General features: G+C 33.0%; 1 protein-coding gene across 1 annotated transcript in view; it reads left to right on the top strand.

Annotated features, from left to right (window-relative positions):
• LOC100544119 (PCNA-interacting partner) overlaps window positions 1–12,719 on the top strand; it is a 44,465-nt gene that overhangs the window by 512 nt on the left and 31,234 nt on the right. The gene's annotated exons all lie outside the window — the stretch shown is intronic.

Here is a 12,719-nt window from a genome sequence, read left to right as displayed (position 1 = left end):
TATATATATATATATATATATATATATATATATATAAACATAAACAGGCAGCCAATCTAAATATATAAATTTTCATTATCTCATGATACAGAAAGACTAATAATCTATTTATAATTGGAAAGGGATGTCATAAACACTTCAAAGGCCTTGACATTAATTCCTATTGATTTCAGTAGTTTTCTCATCAGAGCTATCCCATGTTTCAGACTTCATTTTTCAAGTCTAGAGTAATAGAATGCATGTTGCAAGATACTTATTTTTAGCAGTTGGAATTCTTTAGTGCAGCTCTTGGTTCTGTTATGGACTACCTACATATTTTTGAACACGTTAGCTAGAATTTTGTCTTTGACTTCACTCTGATGCAAAATGAAGGTAATTCTGCTTCATCTGCTTCATTTTCTTTTGAAAAATGCTCTGTGATGTTCTTAAGTAGAAAGAATTATTCATTCATGATCTCATAATGTAATTATCTGTACTAGTCACTTCATTTTTTTCTATGTTATGTTCAAATTCTATGGCATACCACCTTGTTAATATGTTCAGGCTTCAGTAATTTGAGGAACCACATGACACATTTCTAAACTGAGAGTTTTAGAAAGACCTTCATCATACGGTACTATGTAATTACTGTTATGTTTCAACTTTTATGGTCTTAAATTTGGTCCTTCAGTTTTCTGAAACTTTTGAAGTTAAAGCTTCAGATTTCTTCTTTTCCCAAGTATCTGTAGTTGGATGTACAATCAAATTGGATGAGTAATCGCTATTTCTGTGTTAGTGTGTGAGCTGGGTAGTTGAGAATCCAATGTATTATTAGAAATTCTTGAATATCGCTTTCCGCCAAATATTGAACAGAGTATTTTAGAGTTGGAGAGACATTCCAAATCGAAGTTTCATTTGATTGTTCTGTTTTTGACTTGATAGTTTTATGAACCTTTCAAAGTTTTATCTTGCATGCCACATTTTTACTAGCCTTTTGTGCTGCTGGTAACCCCTCATCTACGTAAAATTGTTCTGCATACATTCATGTCATTCTAATAATCTGATAACTTCTACAGCCTCTTGAATTACTCTCTAGAGTTCAGAATCTGTTAATCCATCAGAAAACAGGAGCAAAGTAAAGAGGGTTGTCTCCACGTTATGCTCTTTTAAAATGGAATGAACGCAGGACTATAAATTTTATTCCCATTGCTTTTATTGCCAGACTGTAACTCTCTACAGTCATGCTCCATGAGGGTTTGAAGTGTTTCCTTAATACAGAAATATTAACACTCTCAGTTGTTAGCTAGATACTTTTGGATACAAAAATTTTACAATCTTGTCTAAAGTAATAAGAAATTTGTGGTGGAAAAAGAGAAGAGCTTTCATATCTTCATCAAGTCGTCCTACCTAAATCATCTAAAAATTCTAGTGATTTTCAAGAAAACCATTCCAGGTCTTAATATATTGTTGCCTTTAAAGAGAAGGTATATATTGTTGGTTTTGTGATTCATTGTATAGATAACAGGTAAAATACTCATAATGAAGGACAGTAGGATGGAACCTGCTGGCTACTTGCACTATGCAGAAAGAAAAGGAGGCTTTAGTATGCATTAGAAAACTCTCTCGTTATCTTTGGCTGTAGAGAAAATGTGAACAAAGCAGAAGTATAAGAATCTACCCTCTTGCTTTGCTAATACTCTTTTTTTCAGTAGTGAAGTTAGAGCTATCTGGAAGAACTGCTAAGCAACACTAATGCTAGGAGTATCTGAATCAAAATTAATTCTTAAGATTTTCTTGATTGTCGCCCTTTTGGCACCTTTTGGGTGCTTGAGAGAATTTAAGAAACTACAAGAAGAAACAAGTCAGAAAGAAGTCATAAGATGCTGGAGAAAACACCGTGGTGGCATGAATTACCCTGATATGTTAATCAGGTTAGCAGGGACAATCTACAATACAGTCGGCTGTATGATATTGGGGAATTTATTTTGTCCATCACAAAATAAAATGAAAACATTCATTTTCCATTGAGGGTGTGATAGTCATAATGAGCGAGTTGGAAATTGTGAACTTTAAGCAAATAAATTACTATTTTTGTGGTGCTGGGGAGCCTGAAGGAGTGGTGGACACTGCAAAGAGAAGAACAAAGGTTTTTCCTCATGGCCTAGACTTACTGTCTCACACAGAAACCAGATAGCATGGAAAATGCTCTCTTGAGGGGTTCTCTGGATGTACAATTACTAGAGCATGAGGGATGGGGAAAGAATGTATGGCACTAATATTTTTGTACAAGTAAACATGCGCAAACATGAATTCCGTTTCAAAATATCAGAAAATATGTGGGAGTGATTTTTTTGCACTGGATAGGGGAATAGAAACAAGAAGTAGTAAAGGAACTCCAGGCTGAAGAAGCCCAGTTCCCGCAGCCTGTCTTCATAAGAGGGGTGCTCAAACCCTCTGAACATCATGAGTTGATGAATGAATATATATATTTATGTTACATATATATTAATGGACTTCCAATGCATTACACAGTCAAATACTTATGAGGGTATAATTATAGTAATATGGATTTTATTTAAAAATTGATTTTAAGAGAACTAATTGAAAACAACAATATCTTGACTTACCGGAGTCTTTGGGGAATGACAGGATTAATATATTGCAAGTTCAGCTATTATTAAATTATCTCATTCTTGTGATTACACACAGTATTGACACTAAAATAAAAAGAGCAGGAAGTGAAACTAGGGATAAGAGGAACCGTTCCTAAGTTAATTGAAGCTGTCAGTGTGCTGGCTGGCATGTTAGAGAACTGTCAGTATTTAAACTAAGTTAAAAAAGTATGCTAAAAAGAACAAAATCAAAACCCTAAATTTTATTTAGATAGAGCAAGAACATCAGGAAATAATAAGTTACGTATACTTTAGAAAGCTGTGAAAGATGATGCTCAGCATGTTAGATTACGAAGAAATCTACTGACTGACTTGGTTTTAAGAACTAAGAATGTGTTATGTGTACTAAAAAATATTTGAAGCTGGGAAGTACCAGCAATGACTTAAAGATGAAAATCTGCAAAAAAGGCAATAATATAAAGTATATTCAGAAAAGCAAGGATTTGAAGAATGTTAGATAAGAAAAGTTTATCTGTTGCATAGTGTGAATATAGATTATAATAGGAATTTTGCATCCAAAGTAGCTTCCATAAAATCTGTTTGCAAACACAGGTAATAGCCCAGTATGTCTGCAATGTGAACTAGAATACAAATAATGAAAGTAAAGGAAACAAATTATTTGCAAGAATTAAAGAAAATATATATCTGAAATACCAACACCTAGACAAAAACTGACAAAAAATCAGCAACTTCTTTTGTGGCCTGCTAAAAGTGGAAATAACTGAATTTCCCTGCTCTAGATTCTTTTAACCTAAAATATCTGTAGGTGAAGAAAAACTGTATGATGTATTATATGTCCAGAGCTGTTCTGTCTCAAGAATTAAAATGTCCTTCTCACCTGTAAGATACACAGGAATCTGGAAACCATCCTATACCGTATTTAAGTCTTCAAACGCATTGATCTTATTGAAAGGCTTAGTGCATGCTAAATAATGGAATATTAGCAGCCTGAAAATGCTAGTATTCTACTTTTTTTCCAAATTATGAGATCATTACCATATACACTGAAGATGGGAAATCTGGTTTGATTCAGTTTTCAGACTGAAGGTGTTGAAATCTTTCTCTCTCGACACAGAACACAGATCAGTAGACTTAACCAGTTATTTTTGTTGTTTTTGTTGTTCCAGGGAAGACTGGCAAGGCATTTTCTGCCCTTCCTGCTTTTCCTATTGAAGTGGGTCACTATGTAACAAGGACACATGATAAATGCTACAGAAGGAAAGAAGAAAAAGAGTGAAAATATTACTTAGTGGATAGTGCAGATGCTGAGAATTAGAGTCCTAGAGGCCTTGGTGGCTGGTTGAAAGACAGTGCTTTTTAATTAGAATGCTTGTTGTATTAAAGGTTAAGAACAAACACTCTTTCTCCCCTCCCCCTTACCCCCCCCCCAAAAAAAAAGAAAACAAACAAAACAAAACAAAAAAAAACAAAGCAACAACAGCAACAACAAAAAACCCAGAGGTAAACTGGAAATCCTGCTTTCATCTTTGTTTAATCTCAGTTTGACTAACACATCTCTTCCATTTCTGTTGAATTTCTTCTATATGTTTTGCTTGTCAAAATATAGAAATGATAAATGACTTCAGAAAGCCAGCGAAAGATCTGTATATGGCTCATACATAGCGCAGCATGTGCAAGCTGTTATAAATGCTAATATCTCTGTCACCTTCTCAGTTGGTAAAACATACTTCTCTGAGTTAACTCCTTTTCACTGAGATATGGGTTTGCCTTAGAATCATCACTAATCAACTTGATCTAAAAATAATTTAACAGAGATAGAATAAGTAAAATATAAATTCTTAAGTCACCGTGAAGGAAATGTGCAAATAAAGATATTTTTAACCAAAAGATGCCAGTAAGAAAACACTGTAGAAAAATAAAGGAAAAAGCCACATGTCACTGAATAAAGCTTTCTGGGGAGTAGGGATGGGGTGGAAATCAGTTTAAATTCACGCAGAATACCAACTTTGCACTTATACGATAAGAATTTCTACCATGATTTTTTTTAACAGCTGTTACTGATATTTTTAATTCTTTCCAAGCTTACAGAAGTCCTTTGGCCACCAAGCAACAACTGATTTGTAGACTGATTTTATCTGTGACCCAAAGCCAGTTCCAAGTTGGGGCAATAAATAAGATGATTTCCCTGTAAGGCAATATGAAGGCTTGGTTAATTGCAAATAACTTGCAAATAACTCTTTGATCAGAACTTCTATAAAATAAACTACCTTCATCTGAGGAAAAATGCAGTTGAAGAGAAGAGTTGGCCATTAACATTTCAGTATTTGTGAACTATTACTCATTTCTTAGACTTTTTCTTTATCCTTGGCAAGTGTTTTTATTTTGATTGTATTGATACATGACTGGAAACTTATGGTAATGTGTGTGATACATATGATTAATTTTTTTAAAAATTGTGAGTAAGTCTACAGACAAATGTATTTTAAAAATGTTTTACGGCCATGTTGCCAATCCCACCTACTGTTGTGGTCTCTGTTAACTGCATCTTGTCATCAGACAGTAAAGAATATTTTTCACACAGAAATCTCTATGAATTTTTCAAGTACCGTGATAATGACAATATGGGTTTAAAAATGATTGTTAATATTTAAATATAAAATACAGAATTCTGTGTAAATGATAATATTGTAGGGGTTGAGCACTTAGAGAGTGTGACTTAAATTCAAGAGTGGCTACTATGTCAGCAGGGTTAATACATAAGAATATGAGAAGTTAGAGTGAAGATGAGATAAGGAAGTGAGTCCAGGAAACTGTTTCACACTGTAGCCAAAATGAATGTCCAGGGAAAAACACTAGAAGAAGGCAATATGAAGCGAAACTTTCCTACTCTCAGCTGATTTATAATTCAGGAACTTCCTGAGTCAGAGTCTTTTGTTGTGTCTATTTACGCTCATAGTGATTAGGCTATCCACAAGCCTCCCAGAACCATGAGTCTACTGACAGAGTCTGTGTATATAAAACATTGCCCACAATCAATAGAGAAAGACAGAATTATGGAGTACTGAAGTCAGGTAAAGATATCCAAGTTCTTGTGACCAGATGGGATACGTACAAAGATGCTACATATACACCAAGAAACTTGGTGAGGTGAGAGGTTATACACTGAAATTCAGATACCGGTTTATTCCCGTCATTCACTGACTGTTCATTTTATCTGTAGATTTCACAACTCCTTCTACTGCCACTTTATTTTTTCAAGACTCTTGAGCAAGTGGTTAACTTTCTATGTCAGTTTTATCTTTGTAATGAGGCTTACTCATATTGTGTTCCGGTTTTGGTATATTCTGAGAATTGAAATTTATGTGCCAGGGAAGAGAAAAAGAAGAATGCAAACTACTGCAAAATCTTTGTGGATGAGGAATTTTCAACACATTTTTTATTAACCATAATCCTTTATTAGACCTCACAGAGGTGTAAGCTATACATACAAATACATTAGAAAGATACCCTCTTAACAGTTAATGCTTCACATTTTGGACCTGATACCAAGAGGGCTGCAAACATTTCAGTACATTCTACAAACCAAAGGGTGCATTAGCCTTTATGTATACAGAGTGACAAAGCCCTTTACTGAAATCAAAGTAGATAAAAGTGAAAAATCAGTCAACTACCTCTTCCAGCCTTTACCTACCATAAAAGCATATAAAAGCCTTTAAAAGCATGAATACACTATTACTTATGGAACAAAGTTTTGAGTTGTAGACAGCTTGTAGAGACAGGGGAAGAGAATGGTCAAGATGACATTACATGAACTGCAAACTAGCAAAAATTCTTGATCTTTTTTTAAGTTTATACATACTAGGAGCTCTGTTTTTTGATTTATTGGTCATTACTAGAAAAGCTTTTAAGTGCTAAATGGGGGAGAATAGCGCAACAAAGACATTGTTGAGGTATTTGGGGGATTCTGCAACACAATGATGTTACATACACAGTATGAAATATTATTTGTCATCAAGTAGTGACATTGTATTATGAGTAAGCACAAGAAAATTAAAAAGAAAGAATAAATCCAGTTAGAACTTTAATAGAGAGTTTAAATTGTTTTTAGTTAATGAACACTTAACAATTGTCACTGTTTCATTTTAATGACTTGAAATGTTAATAGTAGCGTTATTCAGTAGTGAAATCAGAAATTCATGTATCCACATCCATGCCTGCATCACTGAAACCGCAGTTTTAGACAGAATACCAATGGAAGTCCAAAAGCAAAGGGAGAGAAGATAGTAAGTGTTTCTATTTGAAAGGGTGATCTCTGAAAAATAAGTGCCATTGATTTCTTCAGTTAGCACTTCTGGGTGTCTTGTGCAGATAATTTGGTGGGAGAGGAAGCCCATGTGTTATCTGATGATCAGCAGCAGATGGTGCTGCTTCTTCTAGTTTGTTTCCAAAAATTTGGAGGATTGATAAACATTTATTATTCAACCCATAGACTCCAAGAATTAAGAAACTGTAAAACAGGACGATCACATTTTGACAAAAGCAACATGTAATATCATACTAGAGGTAAAGCTGTTTAGAACATTATCAGTATCATTATGCTTTCAGTGGAGACACTAATTTGATGAGACAGTTTAATCAGGCAACTATTATGATTATACACTTTTAACAATGCTTTATTTTTTCATCTTGCACTGGATTTCTATAGAATTCAGTTGAACTAATTCCTTAGAAATGGTTATAAATCAAAAGGTAAGGTTTATCTACTGTATCATGCAGTGTAGCTTGCATGTGCTTTATTATATTCAAACTTGTTTCTAAGTGGAAATAGTGAAGAGTATCATACTTATATAGTATTCATATCGAGTCAATTTTAAATCCTAATCTAAACTTTTAAAAAAGAATTATATTTAAGATAGAATACATCTCCGTGAATGAAAAGAGGCCATTCTGTCTCTTTCATTGGCAGCATTTTATTGGTCTTCTGTTCTTTGCCTCTGATCACTGCAGAAGTGAATTTTTCATACCACTGATGAGGTTAATGCCAGTAAACCGGAAATAATGGAATATTCATTTGATCTCAAAATTTACAGTTAGATATTTCAGTATAAAATATAAATTTCACATAATCAGTTGTATTTATAGTTATCTGGTTAAACTTTTTCTTTAACACAAGAGTACATGAAATGTGATCTTATCACCAAGATAGAGGACAGTCCTGTTTGTTCTGCATTTATTTTGTTGTTGCAATGAGATGGTAATAACAAATGTAAAATACAATAAGGTGGAATGTCTTTGATTTCAATTAAAAATGGTTCATACCTTTACAATATGAAGAAAAAAATCTGTCAACCACGTTTATGCTGTTTTTAAAAACTTCTATCAAGTGTGAATGTAAATATTGTAAATGGGTATTTATAACATTAGTTGGAAAGAGTGTTTAGCAGCAGAAGTATAACATTGATGATTTTATGAGTTTTGTGAGCCAGGGTGGCAAAATAAGGAGTCACTGAAGAATATAGAGATATCAAAAAAGTTACAAAAATTTTCGTATATGTGAATTTATAGTACTAAGTCTTTTCCACTTCTGAAATCACTAAGGGTAATATAGAGAAACATATATTCTACTTGTAAAGAGCATCTAATTGATGAATAATAGAGGAGATATTATTAAATGACGGAAATCTTAATTCTTCCCTGTATTACACATTATTCTTAATTTGAAAGGACACATACAGTTAAAAAAAAATCTCATCTAACAGAAGTCATCCAGAGAAGGACGAAATAAAATTCTTAAGTTGATATTTCCAAAATAAGGTTCTCAGAGTTTGTATTTTACACCCATACTTAAACAGATAAATAGATTTGCTTGATGACAGCAGAGAAGTGTCTCATAATATAAAAATGAAGTGATTTCTTGAGGTGTGAAAAACAGATGTTGGATCTAGCTTGTGACACCCATATTATACACTGTTCTTCCAATTGGATTATTGAACATAATCCATGTGAAATAATATGTAAAAAGTAACAAATTCAAATTTTACTTGAGAGGAAAAAGAATAAAAGCATAATATACATGCCCACACATGTACACATACACACATTCTAACAACATATATATACATATATAATATATATATGTATATATATATATATATATATATACGCACACACAAGTACACACACCCTTTATGTAACTAAGATAAAATTTCCTAATATAAGATAAGCATCAGAGAGGTCCTTCTTGTTTTGGTCTCTGCTAGACTGGTATCTCTTTACTGTACTTTATGTAATCAAGTTTCAGATATTCTTACCACACCCTTCATGTAAAAAATCAAAGAAGATTTATATCAGATACTGTGCGTTTGGACAGTTTAAGTCCAGTAGAATATTATGATGCTGTGAAAAGCAAAATGTATAATGTGGGATTAGAACGAGTAAAAACTTTGTGTTAATGACTGCTTTACTTAATGTTATTTCCATGCATGAATTGGATAATAAGTAATCTCGTCAAGGCAAATTATTTTTGTGGATTTTACCCAAGAGGAAAAATTTCAGTCACTCGAAGGCCTCATCTCCTCCTCCTTTCCCTTGCTCCCCAAATAGAAACAAAGTGAAGCAAAGCAGAACAATCCACCAAAGTAACAGACAAATAATAAAAACAACGTTCCGATGGTGTTTTAACTGGGTTTACTGGGGAAGGAGGAGGGAGGAATGAACATTGTTATTGAATATAAGAATGGCTTTTGGAAGACTTGTTTTTACTGAACAGTATCCTTAAAAGAGGGACCAGTGTAGGTTGAGTCCCCAAATAAATTATTACTATTCCTTTTTAAACTAAAAATAAAACATTTTAAATATATTGATTTTTACCTTTATCAGAAAATCAGTATTCTATCTAGCCTACAGGTTCCAAGAATCTCTACTTGGGCTTAATTTACCATCATTTAAAAAACAAAACAAAACAATGAAATGTGTAATTTTGCACATTAGGATGCTCATAGTGACCACATAAACTTTTTAAAAAAATTCACAGACTGTTAGCCATATATTTCAACTTTTTTTCACAATTTGAAACTGGTGAGAATTCAAAATAGCAACAGTTTCATTTAGGAATATATTGTTTCTTCATTCCTTGATAAGATCAAGTTCATTTTTTTGTCTTGCTTTTAAAAAATATTGATTCTTCTGGGGCATACCATGAAAAGTGATCAAGTACAAGAGAAAGTAATCAGATATAAACAAAAACTATTGTTCAGTAAGATTCTCAATTATGTAATGCCACTGACTTTAAGCCAAACTCAACCCTGATTTCAGTCTAGAGAGTGTCTTAAAAATCTTTGATATAGTACAGAATTTTCAGTAATCTGAACAAATTTTCAGTCATATCCATTGTTCTTTGACTTTAAATGCTTTTCTTCATATGTGTTTCAGATTTGAGAAAAGATTCAGAACTGCAATCCAGGTCTATGAATTTTTACATCATTTTAAATCTTTTTTCCTGCTCCATCCCCGTTGATTTAAGATTTCTTTGCCATTTTGGAGTGAAAAAAAGTTGAAAAGTTATGGCTAGTTGTATTTCTATTTCAATAACCATACCTATATAAGTGCCATTTTCATACATTAAAAAAATATTTATGCTTTCTTTTATATTTTAGTCAAGTACTTTCTTAAACAAAACAATAGCACCACTTTGGCATTGTTGGCCAAATCAGTAAAAGGTAAAGCAAATATACATGCATTTTTCTGATCTTGTCTTATCATATACTTGCTTATTAAAATGGAGAGCTAGGAGGACACAGTGCTTGACCTACAGTCTTCATCAATCACTGTTTAGCATTGATACTAACTAACTCAACACCTGCTTTCTGGAACAAGTGGAATTGGCTGCTAGTTATGAATGGAATTCAATTCTGTAAAGAAAGCTTTGATTTTCTTGTCTCTCTATGTTAAATGGTTTCAATAAGACTCATACCAGTATTTCATACAGATATGAGTGTGTATATGTAAGTACATTTAGAGCAGAATATTTATTCATTTTCCATTCAAAATCTTAATGATTATTGTTTTTGTGGCTCACATTTTTCTGCTTTGAAAGAGATATATTAACTTCAGAGGGTTTAATGTGAATAATTTTTTGAACAACTGAGAATAATGAGGCTTAATTCACTTTTTTACATTTGCACTTTAGTGACATTCTGTATAGTAATTACAGTTTTATGTCAATTCTAGAATGTAAAAATCTGTGACTTCTGTCATGTGTATTACATAACATGGAAGGATGGAGAGTGGGATTTTTTTTTTATCACTTAAGTGATTTATGAGAATAAATCATATCTAGTAGGAGAACTGTTCCTAAATATTTGGAGTGCTTTTGAAAATCTCTAATTAAGAAATTTTTCAAGTCAGACTACTTTGTACATTTGGGAGGGAGATGTTTTGGCTTATACTTCAGCTTCTTTAAGTAGCGGATTTATTGAGATTATTAAGCTAATGCAGTCCTTTTTCTTTCTCACTGACTGGCATATCATGTGCTCACTGTCTTATGACTGGAGAATTCTTATGCAAGTATGCATACCCCATCTATGTATTTCTCACCTCTATAGTGGTAGATCTAGTCTCCATTTTGTGATACTGTTTTTTCTCTCGTAATGTCAAGTGTCACTTTGAAGTTAGAAACTATTCATTATTAAAGCTATTCTTTCAAGAGTTGCTGGGATTTGTTTAGACAGTTGTCAAATTCTAATGTTAAGTATCATTGTCTATAAGAAATATTTTAGATTATAAATAATGTCTCAGAATGCATTTAAGAATTCATAGCAACCATTGGAATTAAAACCACTTCCCTCTGCATCCCTCCCACACGCACACACAAAAAAAGAGCCTATTAAGACCATGACTGATAACAGATTTGCTGCGATTCTGTATGGAGTTGGTAGTAAATAATTTAGGTTACCTTCCCCATCTACTTCTTTGTACCTTCATTTTTCAACATACCTATCACAGTCAGTGACAGTTGTGGCTGAATCTTTTTATTCATTCACTGTTCTGTTTTTACAGTGTGATGGTAACCTAGTATGCACAAAAGCATGCTTTTCCTAGAAGGGAAATGATTTAAAGAGTTACACAAGAAAATATTGCCCTTTTCTTGAAAGAAATACGAAACTTAAATTTCCTAAGGAGAAATAAAATGGGAAGTAATTTATTACACTTTTAAGACCTACCTTTCCGGTCTGGTTCACAAGAAACTCTTGATGAACTGTAAAATATATAATCTACAGAGATTCTTCTGTGTTTTAATCAATTCAGTCCACCCCCATAGATGTAGAAGAAGGTGAGACAGGTTTGAGCCTTTAGAGAGAAATATTGCCTTTACAAATCTGATCTAACGTCTTTCTAATTGCTTCCTTCACACCATATTCCTGATGCCCACTTTGGGTCTGACCAAGCGATATCTCTTTCCTTGCTCCATGCAGGGTGGTGAGGTGGAAGAAGTCACATGGAACCATGCTGCTGTTCTGCACAGGATCAATTCACGTTAATTTATTGTTCATTCTAGGACATTGTTGGCAATCTATCTACCTTTACAGCATGGTTAATCTAGCACTGAATAGATTTACGAAAATGGAATAGAAGAAAGTGTTGTTAATGTTAGAATCAATGCATTGCATATCAAATTTATATGCCAAATATTATCTGGAAATACATTAAATGTCTCCTACGAAATCTGTTTTAAGTAGCAGTTTGAAGACCATTATGGTTTATCTCTTCTTGAAGACTTTCTACATCGTAATTTGGTGATTAGCTTAGCTTTTCCGATTTACAGAGAGATGCAGTGGGCTGATTAACAGTCAATTCAGTCACTTCAGATTTTGGGAAGAGATAAAATGGCAGAGAATCTGATTAACCTTCAATAATATTTGAATAGAATTCTGATATTTCAGAAAGATGTAGGCCTTGATGTGCTACCTTTTAAAGTTATTTGAGAACTCTTTTATTAATTGTCTTTCCTGAACCTAGTCATCTATAAATCTGTGTTTCGTGTAACTAGGAGAAAACACCATCACTCAAACAGCTAAAAGAAAAAAAAGCAAAATATCTGATTTTTTT

This window comes from Meleagris gallopavo, chromosome 1 (genome assembly GCF_000146605.3).
Source record: "Meleagris gallopavo isolate NT-WF06-2002-E0010 breed Aviagen turkey brand Nicholas breeding stock chromosome 1, Turkey_5.1, whole genome shotgun sequence".
Taxonomy (NCBI): domain Eukaryota; kingdom Metazoa; phylum Chordata; class Aves; order Galliformes; family Phasianidae; genus Meleagris; species Meleagris gallopavo.
The sequence above is the reverse complement of the archived record's forward strand: the minus strand, read 5'-3'. Positions and strand labels throughout refer to the sequence as shown.